We start from the raw sequence: 16,707 nt of genomic DNA on the forward strand, positions 1-16,707 counted from the left end.
TAATGTATGTATGATAACAATAGGCCTAACAACATGTACATAGATTATTAATATATGCATAGTAACACATTAATACATAGTAATATACGTTAAGATGTTCATATATCTCATACATATATGAGACAGAATTACCTTTTGCTTGTCCCTTTGTTGATGTGTCACTGGTAGCTTTGAATTGTCTGGCCTCTCACATACCCTTTACGCCATCTCCTGCTGAGACGGCACTGCGTGGTTCATCCATGATGCGCATACGGTCTTGTGTTATTTCTTAGATCTTCTTTGGGCACCACTGCTTCAGCCGTGCTAGGGTCATTCCCTTTAGTTTTATGTCCTTTGTGAAATGGATTCATCACAACATTTCTGTTAAAAATACCTAGGACAAAGTGTTTAGATGGTTTGGGAGAGAGAGAGAGAGAGAGAGAGAGAGAGAGAGAGAGAGAGAGAGAGAATGAATGTGTCTGTGTCTCTGTCTGTCTATGTCTGTGGATAATCTATGCTTGCCTGGAATTCACAATATTCCTATTTTAGCCTCAGAACTGCAGATATATTCTCCTATGCCTGAAATCATTCTTTTATTTTAAAATAATTTAAGTACATCTTACATGACTGGTTAAAGTCTAGGCTGTGTAAGTTAACTGGCACAAAGCGGAGATGTCACATTATACTCGGTGGCTGTGGGAAGCCCAGGTGCTGGTGTTCGCCAGGTGTTCATGACGGGAAAGTGTCAAGACTGTCGCCTGGAGGGTCTAACCAGTTGGAGACCTTGCCGGCTCCCGTGGTCAGTTTCCCACCTTCTGCTTCTTACCGTGCGGCACAAGGACTTTTCTTTGGAGAAGTCCCCAGAGCAGTATATATCCGTCACCTGCCCCCTCAGTGCCAAGGCACTGCCCTCTCTCCTTGTGTACAAAAAGAAGAGTTAAGTGTGCTGCCTGAGGACATAGTAATCGTGCAGGACAGAGGTGCTTCCTGAGGTGGGGCAAGGCCGGATCCCAGAAGGTCGTGGATTTAGCCTAAAGAGCTTGGGAAGTGGAGGGGGGTGGGGATGGGGGAGGGGTGGAACGGGGGGTAGGGGGGTTGAGGGGCAGTGGGAGCCTCTGCCAGGTGAAATGATACTCCTGGACCCACAGAAGCAGGTTACGTTTGCTTTCTTCTTGTTCTGTCCCTTGCACGTGAGTCTGTTCTGAAATGTACAGCTCGCGGGGAATCTGATTTGAAGCTGGTAACATTGTTTTGTACAGCTGAGGGAGACACTTTACAAGGCATTAGGGGAGAAGCAGGAGCCTGGGGTTGGCCTTGGCTGAGCTGCTGGGCCTTCAGGTTTGTTTTCCTGCAAAGGAAGGAGGTCAGAAAGAGCCGAATCCCTGTTGTTAAAACTGTTTTCTTGACCCCTCTGGCTCCTTCAGCCTTTCTTCCCCTCTTCTACAGATTCACTGAACTGCAGGTGGGCAGTGCTGTGGGGGACAGGGATGTTAGGGGGAAGGGACGGAGGGGAGAAGAGACAGGGGAAGCTGTGATCCAGATATAAAGTAAATAAATAAGCCGATAAAACAAAGATTCATGAGTTCTGCTAAAACTCATCAAGGAAAAGAACGACAGTAACAAACCGTGTTTCCATCAAACAAGTTCACTTAGGAGGCATGTAGACAAGCATGTTAGCATAGACTTCGAAAGAGCAAAGCAGACATGGAAGAGGCCTTAGCGCTGTCTGCCTGGGAAGTCCAGCCCAGTGACATCACAACACAGTCGCTAGGTCCCGAGCACTTGTTCAGAGCCATGTTGTTTTCTCCAGGGGAAAGGCAGGAGACCTGAAGGGAACTGACACCTTTCATGAATTTTCTCAGCGTTTGTATCTTCATCTAGCCGTGACTCAGTTGAGGAAACTTTTCAGTGGCTCTAGCTTGTGTTTTCTCATGGGAAGGAAAGGGAACACTGTGATAATAAGATTATGTTCTGGGCTTTGAGGCCTGAGTGAACTCAGAAGCTTGAAGAAGCTTCTGATGGCGGGTGCGTAAGTAATTCTATTCTGATGGCTGTACTGCAGTTTGTGCATTTTGCATAACCCACAGTGCTTAGTCACTGATTTGTCCATCAAATGACCAGAGAACCCTCCATGCCTCTGTCTGTCATGCATATGGCTCGACTTTTCTCTAGAGATGTATTTTTCAAAAGTCCTGATTGTTTGTAATTGGGAGGGACTCAGTAGTCAGAAGGAATTTTCACAATTGCTTTTGTGTATGAGGCATTTTGATGGGGCGGTTTAAAATCATGCACCCAGCATGTGCAGGCCTCCTGCATTCTCATCAAAGGTAACAGCAGTCTGTCCGCCTCTCAGACGCTGGAACCTGGAGTGAGAGCGTTGGCTAGCTGGTGGGGGAAGCTGATTTCTCGAAGGATACTAAAATTAAATAACTGCAGAGTGGAAGAAGGTTCTACTTATTTCACTGATTAGGAGCTTTTGTTCTTTTTATGATGTTCCTTCCAGTAAAGGTTTAGGGATTTCAATACTGGTCAATACTGTTTGGTGAGAAAAAACAACCAAGAAAGCACTCAGCCAGACCTTGTCATTTCTCATAGGGATAAGTAGAGTTTGCGTCCTAATTGCATGGTATAATTTTTTATTTTATACAGTTATTGTAAACATCAACAGGTCAGAATAAAGTTTTCGATGGGAGCAAAGCTGATCCCAGAGCTTTGGTCACTTAGAGGAAAACCAGTGTGTGTCCAGTGATGTGAAAAATCAGGGGGAAAATCTATATTTAAGGAGAGCACAGCAAAGTGAAGCTGTAATCCTGAAGGGAGCATCTTACTGCTTTCCAGGCATAAGCCGGTTGCCACTTCTTCTCTGAGATCTGTCTTCAGTTTTCCATACTTGGGGACAGTTTTCTCTGCTTTCCTCTTCCTGTATAAACGTCACCTTGCATCAGGCCTTACTGGCTTTGTGTTGCCACAGAACACATCACAGAACTCTTTGGGATTTAAGACAATATGGGCACAGAAAGTCTGGATGGCTCGTAGAGCTTTTGTTTGTAGGTACAAAGAGAGTGTGGAGTGAACAGCACAGTTGGGAGGTGGGGGAAATAAAGGACCTTTAGGAGTTATGTTATAATTGGGGCCCTGGGCCTCTTGAACATACCTGTCTTTTTAAAAATGTGTGTGTGTGTGTGTGTGTGTGTGTGTGTGTGTGTGTGTGTGCATGTGTGTTAGTGCAGGCAGACAACAGTGCATGTGTAGAGGTCACAGGATAACCTTGAGTGTCTATCTTTACCTACGCACCATTCCACCTTCTCAGGGTCAGGGTCTGTTGTTTACCACTGCGGTGTCTAGGCTAGCTGGCTGGGGGCTTCGGGGAATCCTCCTTCTTCATCTCCCCTCATACTTCAGCGTCCAAGGATTACTCATGTGACACTGCACTTGGCATTTTGGTGGGTCTGGGGACTTGAACTCAGGTCTTTATCTTTGTGTGGCCAGCACGTCACCCACGAATTTATCTCGATAGCCCTTACCATATTTTAGCCAGTCATAAATCTGGTCACTTTATGTATTTGTATTATTTCAGATAGCTGACGTATAAACTTGGTAAAATGTGAGTCACTGAAATGAGGAGCAGCCCTCTTCCTAGACTCTCAGTGAGATGAGCATGTTGAACGACACCAAGCAATAGCTCTGGAGCAGCCCTCTTCCTAGACTCCCATTTGTCTCTGGCTTTAGGCTGTGCCTGTCGACAAGAAGCTGTGCAGGTCATCATCTGTTCTGTCTGGGCTCTAAATGGCCTAATAGGTAAATTGGGAGGTTATTGCTTCCCAGGCTTTTGGGTTTTGTTTTTCCTTTTTTAAAAAAGAAACAAATGAAGCAAAAACAAGTTCACAACCAACAAATATTCTTGCTTCACCCTGTAGTTGTTACATTGCAAGTTAAGAGTTAGTTTACCAAAAATCCTTCAAGAACATTCTTTACTACGCTCTTGATCAACTTCGCTTTAGAACCACCACTCAGAATTTTGCACCTTTTATTTCATCACATTTGTTCAACTAAGTAGCCCATAGAATTCTTGCCTCATCACACATACAACAATTCGGTACTAAGAAGGCTTATAGATGTAGCTGATAGGCAGCCCAGTCCATCTGGTGTCCCATATTTGACCACATCCCCTGGATGGGGAGGCCTGGTGGCACTCAGAGGAAGGATAGCAGGCTACCAAGAAGAGACTTGATACCCTATGAGCATATACAGGGGGAGGAGGTCCCCATGAGTCACAGTCATAGGGGAGGGGAGTAGGGGGAAATCGGGAGGGAGGGAGGAGTGGGAGGATACAAGGGATGGGATAACAGTTGAGATGTAATATGAATAAATTAATAAAAAAACAGAACAGCTGCATCACCAAAGTCCACCGAGCACATGGTGTGATGGCTCATGAAAACCAGAACCTTGGAGCTCCACACAGCCTGCAGCAGCTCCATGTCTTGGGGAGTGTCTCTTTCGTCACCTCCTAGATACGATACATCTCTGACTTCCATGCTCTGAGTCAGCTTTGATGATTGCTGTATAAAGGGATCATGCGGTGTGTGTTCTTCTGATGCATTCCTTCTGTCAGCATGTTCGTGAAGTTCATGTGGCTGCACACCGTGGTCTTTACCAGCATTGCTGTGCAGTGCTGTTTGTCCTCCAAGTGAATGTCCCATGACCTATCCATTCCATTCTACTCTTGATGAGCATTTTGTTACTGAAAGCATTTAGTGACTCGTCCGTTCAGATTACAGAGGCGCCCATCTTCCGTTATACTCATCTGTCGCTGGTTTTAGATGTTTTTCCAGTTCTACGATTCCCGTCTGACCCTCTGTGCGTACTTCAAACACCCCATGAAAAGTTCCCCTTCACTCACTTCACCTGTGTTCTGTGGTTACTTTGGAATGCCCTAATCATGGTTATTTTAAAGCTCCTGGCTACTAGCTCAAATACACATGCTACTTAATAGGATGCGTTGGTTTTAGGTCATATTATCTTACACTTGTGTCCATCCTTTGTGACTGGCTAAAAGAGATAATATATAAAAGTGATGGCAACTGTGCATTTTAGAAAATTGTTACATTCCCCAAGAGAGGGCTTTCTATTTCCTTGGCAAAACAGCAGCATTAGGCCACTGACCTCCATAATTATTTCATTAAAGCTTTCAGCCAGTAGGTTTAATCTAATAAATAATTACATGTTTAGGCCCGAGGGCTCCGTTTTTGTCCCTGGCACCTCACAGGATTGCCTATTTCCATCATGATCTTTGCTTTCTGCAAATGTAACTAGGAAAACGAGGCAAATCAGCAATTATACCCCTAAGGTCCCACTGTTTGAAAACAAAAGGAAATTGTATCTACTTGTCCTCATTGCTTTGACATCTCTCTGATGCCTGTATCAGTTTGGAACTTAGTGCAACTCTGTTATTCAAGGTGTGTGTTCCTGCTATTGGCTCCCTTCCCTCAGGATGCTTGTGATGCTGTATGGGTGTGTTATTGCCATAAAACATTGCCCCTAACCAGATATGCCTTCATGAATGTTCAGTTGAAAAACTTGAATGGCTTTAAGAATCTGTGATGTCATAGAGTTGCCCTGTGACTGGCTCTTACATTTCATTAAAGTGTACGGTCACCAGGATGTTCTAATAGATGAGTGCAGATGAGCGGGAACTACAGAGCATCTGTACATGTGACCACACAAGGAGCATCTGTGCGTGTGACCACACGAGGAACATCTGTGCGTGTGACCACACGAGGAACATCTGTGCATGTGACCACACGAGGAACATCTGTACATGTGACCACACAAGGAGCATCTGTGCATATGACCACACATGGTCAATGACAGAATAACTCAAATGTGCTAAGAGCTTAAAGTTTATTTTTTATTACTCCATGTGCATGAGTGTACTGCTTGCATGTGTATGCCTGTGTATCACGCGTACAGCGCCTGCAGAGGCCAGATGAGAGTGTCAGATCCCCTGGAACTGGAGTCACAGATGGTTGTGGGCTGCTGCCTGGGTGCTGGGAATCAAACTCAGGTCCCCTGGAAGAGGGGCCAGCGCTCCAGCCACTGATCCACCTCTCCAGCCCCACTCTAAATGATTTTGAAGGCACATTATTAATTTTAAAGAAGCAGGATCACTTTACTTTTCAGATTCCTGTGGGTTCTGCAGCAATCAATGGACTTTAACATCCGAGTAACCGTGTATGAGGAAGCAGCGTTTCCATCTCTTAACAGCAACTAATTTCTGAGAGACTCGATTCCCTAGAAAGACAAATTTTGAAGAGAAAAGTAAATTGTTCACAGTTCAGGAAAAATTGTACATGTGCCTTTATAGTGTCACCTTGTTCATAGTTTCCTATTTCTGTCTTTCCACATGTGCAAAGGGTAAGCACAGAAGGAAACGTGTGCAGCATCTTCACATGTTTATGTAGTTAATTGTTAATATGCACTTCCCTTCATTTCCTACTTTGTCCCCTTTCTGCTCTCAATTCATACACACATGGAGTTCAGTCTAGATTTCACAGGAAAGAAACAGTATTTTCCGTCTTTCTGCACACTATCTTTTTCTATCCCTCTCCCATTTAGATGCCTTGTTCTCTGTTCATAGCCCCCCTTATCACATGATTTGAGTGTGTGTGTGTGTGTGTGTGTGTGTGTGTGTGTGTGTGTATGAAGATATAAGTCGTGCGTATGAGAGGAAATGTCCTGTTTGCCCTCTCAGCCCCATTCATTTTGTTTAACATGATGATATCCAGTCATGTTCATCGTCCTGTGAATGTCATAATTTCATTATGTTTTTTTTTTTTTTTTTTTTTTTTTTTTTTTTTTTAAATTAATTTATTCATATTACATCTTGATTGTTAGCCCTTCCCCTGTTTCCTCCCATTCCTCCCTCCCTCCCACTTCCCCCCTTCTCCCCTCCCCTATGTCTGTGATTGAGGGAGACTTCTTCCCCCTATGTATGCTCTAAGATTATTGAGTCTCTTCTTTATAATTTCATTATGTTTTAATGGCTGTGTTAAACTGCATCATGTATATATACCACACTTTCAGAAATAAATTCTGTAATTTTGCATATCAAAGATTAAAAAAAAGACATAATTATCACTAGAGAGTTAAAATGACACTTGTGGTGCTCTAAGGAAATCACAAAGAAATCCTATGCACATCTTATCATGATGGGGCAGCGGGGTTCCTCCCCTCCTTGAGGGACTGTGGTCAGGTAAGCGTTGCTGGGGAGGAAGACAACATTTTGTTAGTGATGCAGCCACAGAGAAGCTGCCCTTGTCCCCAATTCAAGAAACTGAATGGTGTGGGTCACATGTGGAGAGGATAAGAAAGCAGAGGGGCGCGGTAGGGAGGAAGGGTGTCAGGGAGGGGAGGGGACAAGTGGACGAGCGTTCATTATAGAGCGTCAGACTGTGATGCAGAGAAGATTATGAAAAAGAAATCTCTTACCTCAGACAAATCGGCCCTCCTACAAAGTAAAAGGTAGTCCTGGTACCCATGATCACCCTGTACATGTGCTTCCCATGATCACCCTATGCATATGCTGCCCATGATCACCCTGTACACGTGCTGCCCACGATCACCCTGTACATGTGCTGCCCATGATCACCCTGTACACGTGCTACCCATGATCACCCTATACATGTGTTTCCCATGATCACCCAATACACGTGCTGTCCATGATCACCCTGTACACATGCTTCCCATGATCACCCTATACATGTGTTTCCCATGATCACCGTATACATGTGCTGCCCATGATCACCCTGTACACTGCCCTAAACACACGCCTGCTTCCAACTAATGAGCTATTATTACTTGTAAGACACTCCATTCCTTTAAGTACCATTGGGAATAAAAATAATGCTAATTAAATATTTATGTTTTCTTATTTGAAGAATGTGTACTTTAATAGAATCTCAAATTATTCTTATGAACATTTATCTCTGATATATATTTAAAGTAAAATATATTAATTTAATAAATTAGATGAGTTTCCTAAAGCTTTATTGTCTAAGTACAGAGTCAGCTTGGACTCAGCCATCACTGTCTGTGTTTCCCACACACTGTCAGCCACTGCGTTTCTCAGAGTCCCCAGCTTTTCTTCCAAGGCGCTGTTATTCCGTCTGCACATTTTGCTGATATCTTCAGACATTTGCCTGACAACAGCTAGGCTGTCTCCTTTCCTTTCTTCACATGGCCTGGTAATGACATGCAGACCAGAGCAGCCTAGGGTTACAGCGGTTCTCTCCACCCAGCAGCTGAGCCAGGCCGGCATGGTTGGGAGTGATGACTGACTGTGTCAGGGCTGCACTCGGGCTGACAGTGGCCTAAGACCCTTCTGTGCACGACGTGTTTTGCTGGTCATCCAGTGCGGTGGACTTGGGATTGTATTAGGGCACTTTACGTCTGGCTTTTTAAAATGGATGACCTGTTCTTTATTTCCGGCCACAGGTAATGTGTGTCTTCTTGAAAACAGAACGTAGAGAGAACACTGGTTTAGCACACAATTTGATGTTGGTCCTTGGCACTCAGGAGTGAGGGAGATCATCGTAGAGTGGTTAGGAACAGGGGCGAGGAGGCTCTGAAAGAGGGTGACACGCGCATGTCTCGTTTGCACTAATTTCTCAGCGAGCGTGCTCTAGCCTCTCATGGCTGCTGTTACACTGAAGATATAGAAGCTCGTGTGAGCGTCCCTCCTCCCGTCCCGTGCGGTCCTTCCTCACAATGTGTCGCTGCTGTTAATATCAGTCTTGCTTCCTTTTCCCTTTTCTTATTTCTCATATTCCTCTCTCTCACCTCTCTCCTTCCTCCCTTCCTTCCTTCCTTCCTTCCTTTCTTTCTCTTTCTTTATTCAATAGCTTTCAGTTTAGCCCGGGGTTACATTCAAATGCTTAAACTTGAACAGTCCTCCCACCTCGGCCTTTCAAATAACGGAGGCCATGAGCACATGATTACCCCTGGGTCGACTGACACTTTCATTTTGTGGTATCTTTTTGTTTACTTGAATAATCTAAATGTCATATTTTCTTATACTCCAATTGCTTGATTTCAAATGAACAAATTAGAACCATTTTGTTTTAAATGGCTTATAATCTCCAGAACTTTCACTATGGTTGGAAGATCTCTTGGATGCTGTAAAAATGAAGGTTAAGCTTACAGAGGAGCATAGGGTTAGCGGGTTAAGTAATGCTGGGCTCAGAATCCAGATGTGTTTCAGAGTTTGACTGGGAAACTGTGTAGAGTAACTGTGGTCTTGCAATTGCTGCTGTCTGCCGCTCCCCAGCTTTCCAACTTTTTATTAGACTTGACTCTTCTAGTTACAAAGATAGAAGCGCAGCTCAGACTGGCTTACACAGGGAGGGAAGTTATTAGCTCAAAAGCTGCAGAGCACCTGGCGGGCGGTGGGTCACCTGTCGCTGTACCTAGGGGCTCCTTATCGCCAATACCTGAGTCTGCCTTCCTTTGGGGTCTTCTGCCTCGCTGAATCTTCCCTTTACTTGAGGGCCTCTGCAGATCCGGGTTTAAATTCAACTAACCTAAAAGTTCTAGAAAGCATTCCTTTGTTTATTATCTCCAGTGAGAGTCCTGAATCGATTGGTTTTGTCTTGCTTATGTATCCATCCCAGAATCAATTACTGTGGCTGCGAGGATGGATTTCATTGAACCAGACCTTTCCGGTTACTTTTCTACCCCAGAACTCTGCTGTCAGTGGTCCCCTGTTGCAGTTATCTTTGCAATCTGGCCTAATAATGTTTCTTATTAGGCCTATACTTATTATTATTATTATTATTATGACAGTATTTTCTAATCGGCTAGCAATCAATCAAGACACAGACACCTGTTATATTTTAAAATAACCTTAGTTAACCTGGGGCAGGGCAGATATCAACCCCCTAAACTACTTCCCATAGTGGGGCAGGCATGCCATCTGCTTCTAATAATTTTGATCAAGCTACCTCCCATCCATAATCCCAAATACTTGCTAATTAGCCCCATCTGGGCCAAGTCTCCATCCACCCTGGCCTTGTGCTTCTCCTCCACCTAACCCATGATGGAAAGCCTCTTTCTTCTCCCTTCTCCTCAGGTCTCTCTTCTTCCCAGGATTCCCTCTCTCTCCCAGCCCCAGAACTTTAGCCATGCCTATCCCATTTGCCCTGCCCAGGTGTGATGGCCTTTTATTGGCCAAATAGGTTAGGCTCCTAAGAAAGGTACAGGTGGGGCACAGAGACAGCAAGCAGACGTAATTTAGGATCAAAATACATCAGACCAACCTCCAACAGTCCCCTAAGTTAGGATACCCAAAGTTAAAATCAAGTAATTGTATAAAGAATGTGTACTTGGGCTCCTTAAACCTCTTGAGAGGCCTAGCACTGTTTCTGATGCACGAGCAAGGGGAAGTGAAAACCATAGTGGTTAATTAGAAAGTAGATTAAGGAAAGTATGTCCCGACACTTGGCTCCAGTTCTCTCTGGCTGGCATGGTGACAGACGGCATGATGAGAAACTATGCCTGTTCAAATGTGAAGAATTAGAAATTGATGGCGTAACAGGTACTTGCTGGGCATCAAGAGGCCCATGCGACACCTCCAGGTCTGAGAATGTAGGTCAGTGAGCATTCTACTGGATTACATGCCCCTGGGGAGCAGGGCGTGGTCCTGCTTTCTGGACTTCCCCATCTGCATCTTCCTCTCACCTTTAAACCTCCCTGCTAGATGTGTATTTTGGTATCATAGTTCATCATCCAAGTATCTTCTCTCTAGCATAATTTTTAGCACTGGGTTTTCTGGGCTGTTTTGGGTGAATGTCTCATCTCTGAACTCCAGTTTATCAGTTTTAAGTTCTAAATAAAATACTTATATAATATATCTGTATGTATTTTATACTATTTTACTAATTTACTATCTTCTATTTACTTAATCTGATTTTTTGTTTTACAGAAGAATTTAAAGAATAATGTTGTTGTTGTTGTTTTATTTCCCAAGGAGTTTGTATGTTTTATTTATTTCTTTAGGAGTTTGTTTTTTAACTTCAAAGAGGTGGGAAATGTTCAGGGTAGCACATATATTTGCTTTTACGTTCTTTTCACCTAATTTGTTGTTGTTTTTGTTTTTTTAAACAGAGTTTCTCTGCATAATGGGCCTGGCTGTCCTTGGACTTGCTTTGTAGATCAGGATGGTTTCCAACTCATAGAGATCCTCCTGCCTCTGCCTCCTAAGTGTTGGGATTAAAGGTGTGGACCAACACCACCCGGTTCCTCTTTGGGCACATTCAGGGGTGTGGATGCCACTGCTATGGACTAGTTTTGTTGCTATGGCTAATTTTTTTTGAGTATACTTTTCCCCTGCTGTTTAAAATAACCTCTAGTTATTTTGTATTTTTCTAGATACTAGGATATTGTGCAGTCTGCATTGGTTTATATAGACATACAAACTTAAATTTTTATTCTCAAAACATAGACTTTAGCAATTTAACAAGAATCAAAGGACTAAAAGAAGAAATGGCAGCTTTCACATAGAATGTAAGAAATGAGTTTATGGTGATGTGAGAGTTTGTCAAAGAAAATTTAAAACCACTTTCAAGCTCAATGCACAGTCGGGGAGGGAGAACTGTGGCTCACAAAGACATCTGCTGGCCAGTGAGCATCAAAATGGAAGCCACAGTTAGAACCGATGCTGATTAGCCTATCTTAAGATAAGGGATTATTAAACTCTGAATTATTAAAATTGACGATTAAAAATAATCATCAATTATTAAAATTGATGATAAAAAAGTCATGTGATTCCTTAAAACTTGGAGCAGGGAGTCAATGAACGGTTGTTGGAGCATTCCTCCAGAGAAGGCTTGACCGAATTTAGAAGATAAAGTGTGAGTTGATAAGGCCGAGGAACATTGACAGCATCTGCAATCTGGAAAAGGCAAAAAGGAAAATGGTTCCTGTGCCTGCAGAGAGAAATGCAGCAGAGTTGGAACCTTGATTTTATCCTAATGAGGCCCATGCAGGACTTTTGACCCCCATTACCGTGTAACAGCACAGCGATGTTGTTTTAAGCTTCTGGGTTCCAGGTTTATTTGTTATAACATTGTAGGAAATCAATACACATATTTTGTGAGCTGGGAATTCCCACTAGTTGTGGCCCTAAATAAAACTGGGCTGAATGCACATTTTAGCAATAGAATGTTCAATTACCACTTCCAATACCCCAAGCCTTAAAGTGGGGCACCCAAATGCGGATCACCAAGAACATGCACAGGTGCATTACACACACTCTGCCATGTTATGCACGGCTGAGACTGGACAGGTGCATGCAACAGTGCTGTGACTGCCAAAAACAAGTTCCAGTGAAGGCAAGCAATGCATAAGAAAGAGCGCACACTGCACATTCCCACCTGTGGAACATCCCGCTGTGTTAGGAGTTAGGATAGCCATTAAGACTGCTCAGTGCAGGGAGGCAGCTGGCTGTGTTCAGTCTATGAGTGTTTGTTACATGGGCTTAGAGCATGAACTTAGGTGGAGCTGTGTTTTTTATTTTTCCTTGACAGCATGGTTTATAGTTAATCTTGTACATGTGCTGGTTGGCATTTCTTAGGGCTTTTCCTTATTTGAGGAGAAAGAGTTGATGTCCTGGGAGACACATTCTGCCCTCCCCCGATGTTCTTGATAATTCTAGCTTTACACAAAACATTGCTATTTTCCACACTGACCAATTTTCCATTCAAAGTAGCTCCTTTTTCTTTCTATTTTTTATTTTTTAGGTGTAACATTTTTAAAATTTAATGTGTTTGTTCAGATTACATCTCAATTGTTAGCCCCTTCACTTGTATCCTCCAGTTCCTCCCTCCCTCCTTCACCCTATTCCCCTCCCCTAGGTCTGTGACAGAAGGGGACCTCCTCCCTCATCATATGGTCACAGACTATCAAGTCTCATCCTGGTAGCCTGCCTATTCTTTCTCTGAGTGCCACCAGGCCTCCCCACCATGGAGAAGTAGTCAGTATGGAGCACCAAAGTTCATGTCAGAGTCAGTCCCTGCTCTCCACACAACTGTGGAGAATGTCCTGTCCATTGGCTAGATCTGAGTAGAGTCTGTTCAATGTTTACTGCATGTATTGTCCTTGATTGTTGCAGTAGTTTGAGCAGACCACCCTGGGTCCAGATCCACCAGCCTTGATGTTCTTCTTGTAGGTTTCTTGGACACTCTGGATCCTTCTATTTTTCCATCTATCCCAATCTCCTGGCAAGTAAAGGCTTTCGTGTAACATCCCTTTTGGGCTAGTGTCCAATTATAAGTGAGTATATACCATGTGAGTCTTCCTGGGTCTTGTTTAACTCATTCAGTATGATCATTTCTAGTTCTATTCATTTGCCCGCAACTCTCAGGATTTCTTGTTTTTAATAGCTGAGTAGCATTCCATACTGTAAATGTACCACAGTTTCTTTATCTATTCTTCGACTGAGGGTCATTTAGGTTGTTTCTAGGTTCTGGCTATTAAGAATAAGGCTGCTATGAATATGGCTGAGCATATGTCTTTGTTGTGTGGTGGAGCATCTTTTCGGTATATTCCCAGGAGTGGAATAGCTGGGTCTTGAGGTAGCTCTATTCCAAGTTTTTGAGAAAACACCAGACTAATTTCCAAAGTGGGTGTACAAGTTTGCACTCCCACTAGCAATGAAGGAGTGTTCCCCTTTCTCCACATCCTTGCCAGCATGTGCTGTCAATTGAGTTTTTTATCTCAGCCATTCTGATCGGTAGAAGATGTAACCTCACAGTCATTTTGATTTGCATTTCTCTGATGACTAAGGATGTTGAGCAGTTCTTGAGTGTTTCATAGCCATTTGAAATTCCTCTGTTGAGAATTCTTTGTTTAATTCTGAGCCCCATTTCTTAATTGGGTTATTTGGTTTGGTGGTGTTTAATTTCTTGAATTCTTTATATATTTTGGAATTAGACCTTTGTCAGATGTAGGGTTGGTGAAGGTCTTTTCCCAGTCTGTAGGCTGTTGTTTGGTTCTATTGACAGTGTCTCCTGCCTTACAGAAGCTTCTCAGCCTCATGAGGTTTCATTTATTAATTGTTTACCTTAAGGCCTGGGCTGTTGGTGTTCTGTTCTGGAAGTTGTCTCCTGTGCCAATGAGTTACAGGCTCTTCCCCACTTTTTCTTCTAACCAGATTTAGTGTCTCTGGTTTTATGTTGAGGCCTTTAATCCACTTGGACTTGAGTTTTTGTGCATGGTAATAAATATAGGTCTACTTGCATTTTTCCACATGTAGACATCCAGTTATACCAGCACCATTTGTTGAAGATGCTATCTTTTTTTCCATTGAATAGATTTGGCTTATTTGTCAAAAATCAGGTGTCCATACATGTGTGGATTTACTTCTGAGTCTTCAATTTGAGTCCACTCGTCAACCATGCTATTGCTGTTCCAGTACCATGCTGTTTTAATTACTGTGTTCTATAGTACAGCTTGAGATCAGGTATGGAGATTCCTCTGGAGGATCTTTTATTGTATAGGATTGTTTTAGCTATTCTGGGTTTTTTTTCCATATGAAGTTGAGAATTGATCTTTCAATGTCTTTAAAAATTGTATAGGTATTTTGATAGGGATTGCATAGAATCTGTAGTTGCTTTTGGTAAGATGGCCATTTTTACTATGTTAATTCTCCTGATCAATGAACAAGGGAGATATTTCCATCTTCTGATGTCATCTTCAATCTCCTTCTTCAGAGATTTGAAGATTTTTTTCAAACAAGTCTTTTACTTGCTTGGTTAGAGTTAGTCCTATATATTTTATATTGCTTGTGGCTATTGTGAAGTGTGTAGTTCCACTAATTTCTTCCTCTACACAATTGTCATTTGTATATAGGAAGGCTACTGATTTTTGAGTTACATTGATGGATTTATGTACATTAAACCATCCCTGCATGCCTGGAATGAAGCCTACCTGGTTGGGGTGAATGATATCTTTGATGTATTCTGGTATTAGGTTTGCGAGTATTTTATTGAGTATTTTTGCACCAGTGTTCATAGAAGTTGGTCTGAAATTCTCTTTCTTTGTTGGGTCTTTGTGAGGTTTAGGCATCAAAGTTACTGTGGCACAGAATGAGTGTGGTAATGTTCTATCCATTTCTATTTTTTGGAGTAGCTTAAAGAGTATCAGTATTAGGTCTTCTCTGAAGGTCTGGTAGAATTCTGCACTGAAACCATCTGGCCCTGGGCTTCTTGTGTTTGGGAGAGTTTTAATTACTGCTTCTATTTCTGTAGGAGAAGTAGAACTATTTAGTTTGTTTATCTGATCTTGATTCAATTTTGGCAAGCAGAATTGATCATGAAAATTGTCCATTTCCCTTACATTTTCAGATTTTGTGGCATATATGCCTTTGAAGTAGGATCTTATGATTCTTTGTATTTCTTCAGGGTCTGTTGTTTTATCTCCCTTTTCATTTCTGATTTTGTTTATTTGGATAGTGTCTTTCTGCCTTTTAGTAGTTTGGCCATGGTTTGTCTAGCTTGTTGATTTTCTCAAAGAGCCAGCTCCTGGTTTTGCTGTTCTTTGATTTGTTCTCTTTGTTTCTAATTTATTGATTTCAGCCCTGAGTTTGATTATTCCAGATGTCTACTCCTCTTGGGTGTTTCTGCTTCTTTTTTTATAGGGCTTCTGGATGTGTTGTTTAGTTGCTTATATGGGACGTTTCCAATTTCTTTATAAAGGCACTTAATGCTATGAATTTTCCTCTTAGCACTGCTTTCAATTTGTCCCACAAATTTAGGTATGTTTTTCCTTCATTTTCCTTGAATTTCAGGAAGTCCTTAATTTCTTTATTACTTATACCTACCCAGGTATCATTAAGTAAAGAGTTGTTTAATTTCCATGTGTGTGTAGGCTTTTGTTATTTCTGTTGTTGTTGAAGTCCAGCTTTAGACTTTAGTGATCTGATAGGATACAAGCTATTATTTCAGTCTCCTTGTATCTGTTGAGGCTTGCTTTGTGATGTAGTACATGACCAATGTTGTAGAAGGTTCCATGAGGTGCTGAGAAGAAGGTACAATCCTTTGTGTTTGGGTAAAAAGTTCTGTAGAAATCTGTTAGATCCATTTGATTCATGACATTGGTTAGTGTCATTATTTCTCAGTTTAGTTTCTGTTTCAATGACCTATCCTTTGGTGAAAGTGGAGTGTTGAAGTCTCCCACCATTAATGTATAGGGATCAGGTGTGGTTTAAACTTTGGTAATAGCTCTTTTACAAATATGGGTATCCTTGTATTGGGAGTATAGATGTTCAGAATTGTGATGTCATCTTGGTTGACTTTACTTTGATGAGTATGAAGTGTCCTTCCTCATCTCTTTTGATTAATTTTGGTTGAACGTCTATTTTATTAGATATTAAATTGGCTACACCAGCTTGCTTCTTGTGTCTGCTTGGAAGACCTTTTTCTAGCCTTTTACCCTGAGGTAATGTCTATCCGTGTGGCTGAGATGAGTTTCTTGAATGCAAAAGAACATTTTATCTTGTTTATGCATCCATTCAGTTAGTCTGTTTCTTTTTTTTTTTTTTTTGGAGAATTGAGACCACTGATGTTGAGAGATATTAATGACCAGTGACTGTTAAGTCCCTTGATTTTGACGTTGGTTGCAGTAGAGAATTTGTGTGATTATGTTTTTGCAGTGTTGTAGTTATCTATTTCCCAT

At 42.2% G+C, this 16,707-nt stretch overlaps 1 long non-coding RNA gene across 1 annotated transcript in view; it reads right to left on the reverse strand.

Annotated features, from left to right (window-relative positions):
- Positions 1–328: 328 nt before the first annotated feature.
- LOC311595463 overlaps positions 329–16,707 on the reverse strand; it is a 76,051-nt gene continuing 59,672 nt past the window's right edge. Inside the window, exons 3-4 of the long non-coding RNA XR_014778454.1 lie at positions 6,153–6,270; positions 329–373 (exon numbers count right to left, since the gene is read on the reverse strand). This is a non-coding gene — a long non-coding RNA (uncharacterized lncRNA). The remainder of the gene's footprint in view (positions 374–6,152; positions 6,271–16,707) is intronic.

The sequence above is a fragment of the Acomys minous genome (genome assembly GCF_964271855.1).
Source record: "Acomys minous genome assembly, chromosome: 4".
NCBI lineage: Eukaryota > Metazoa > Chordata > Mammalia > Rodentia > Muridae > Acomys > Acomys minous.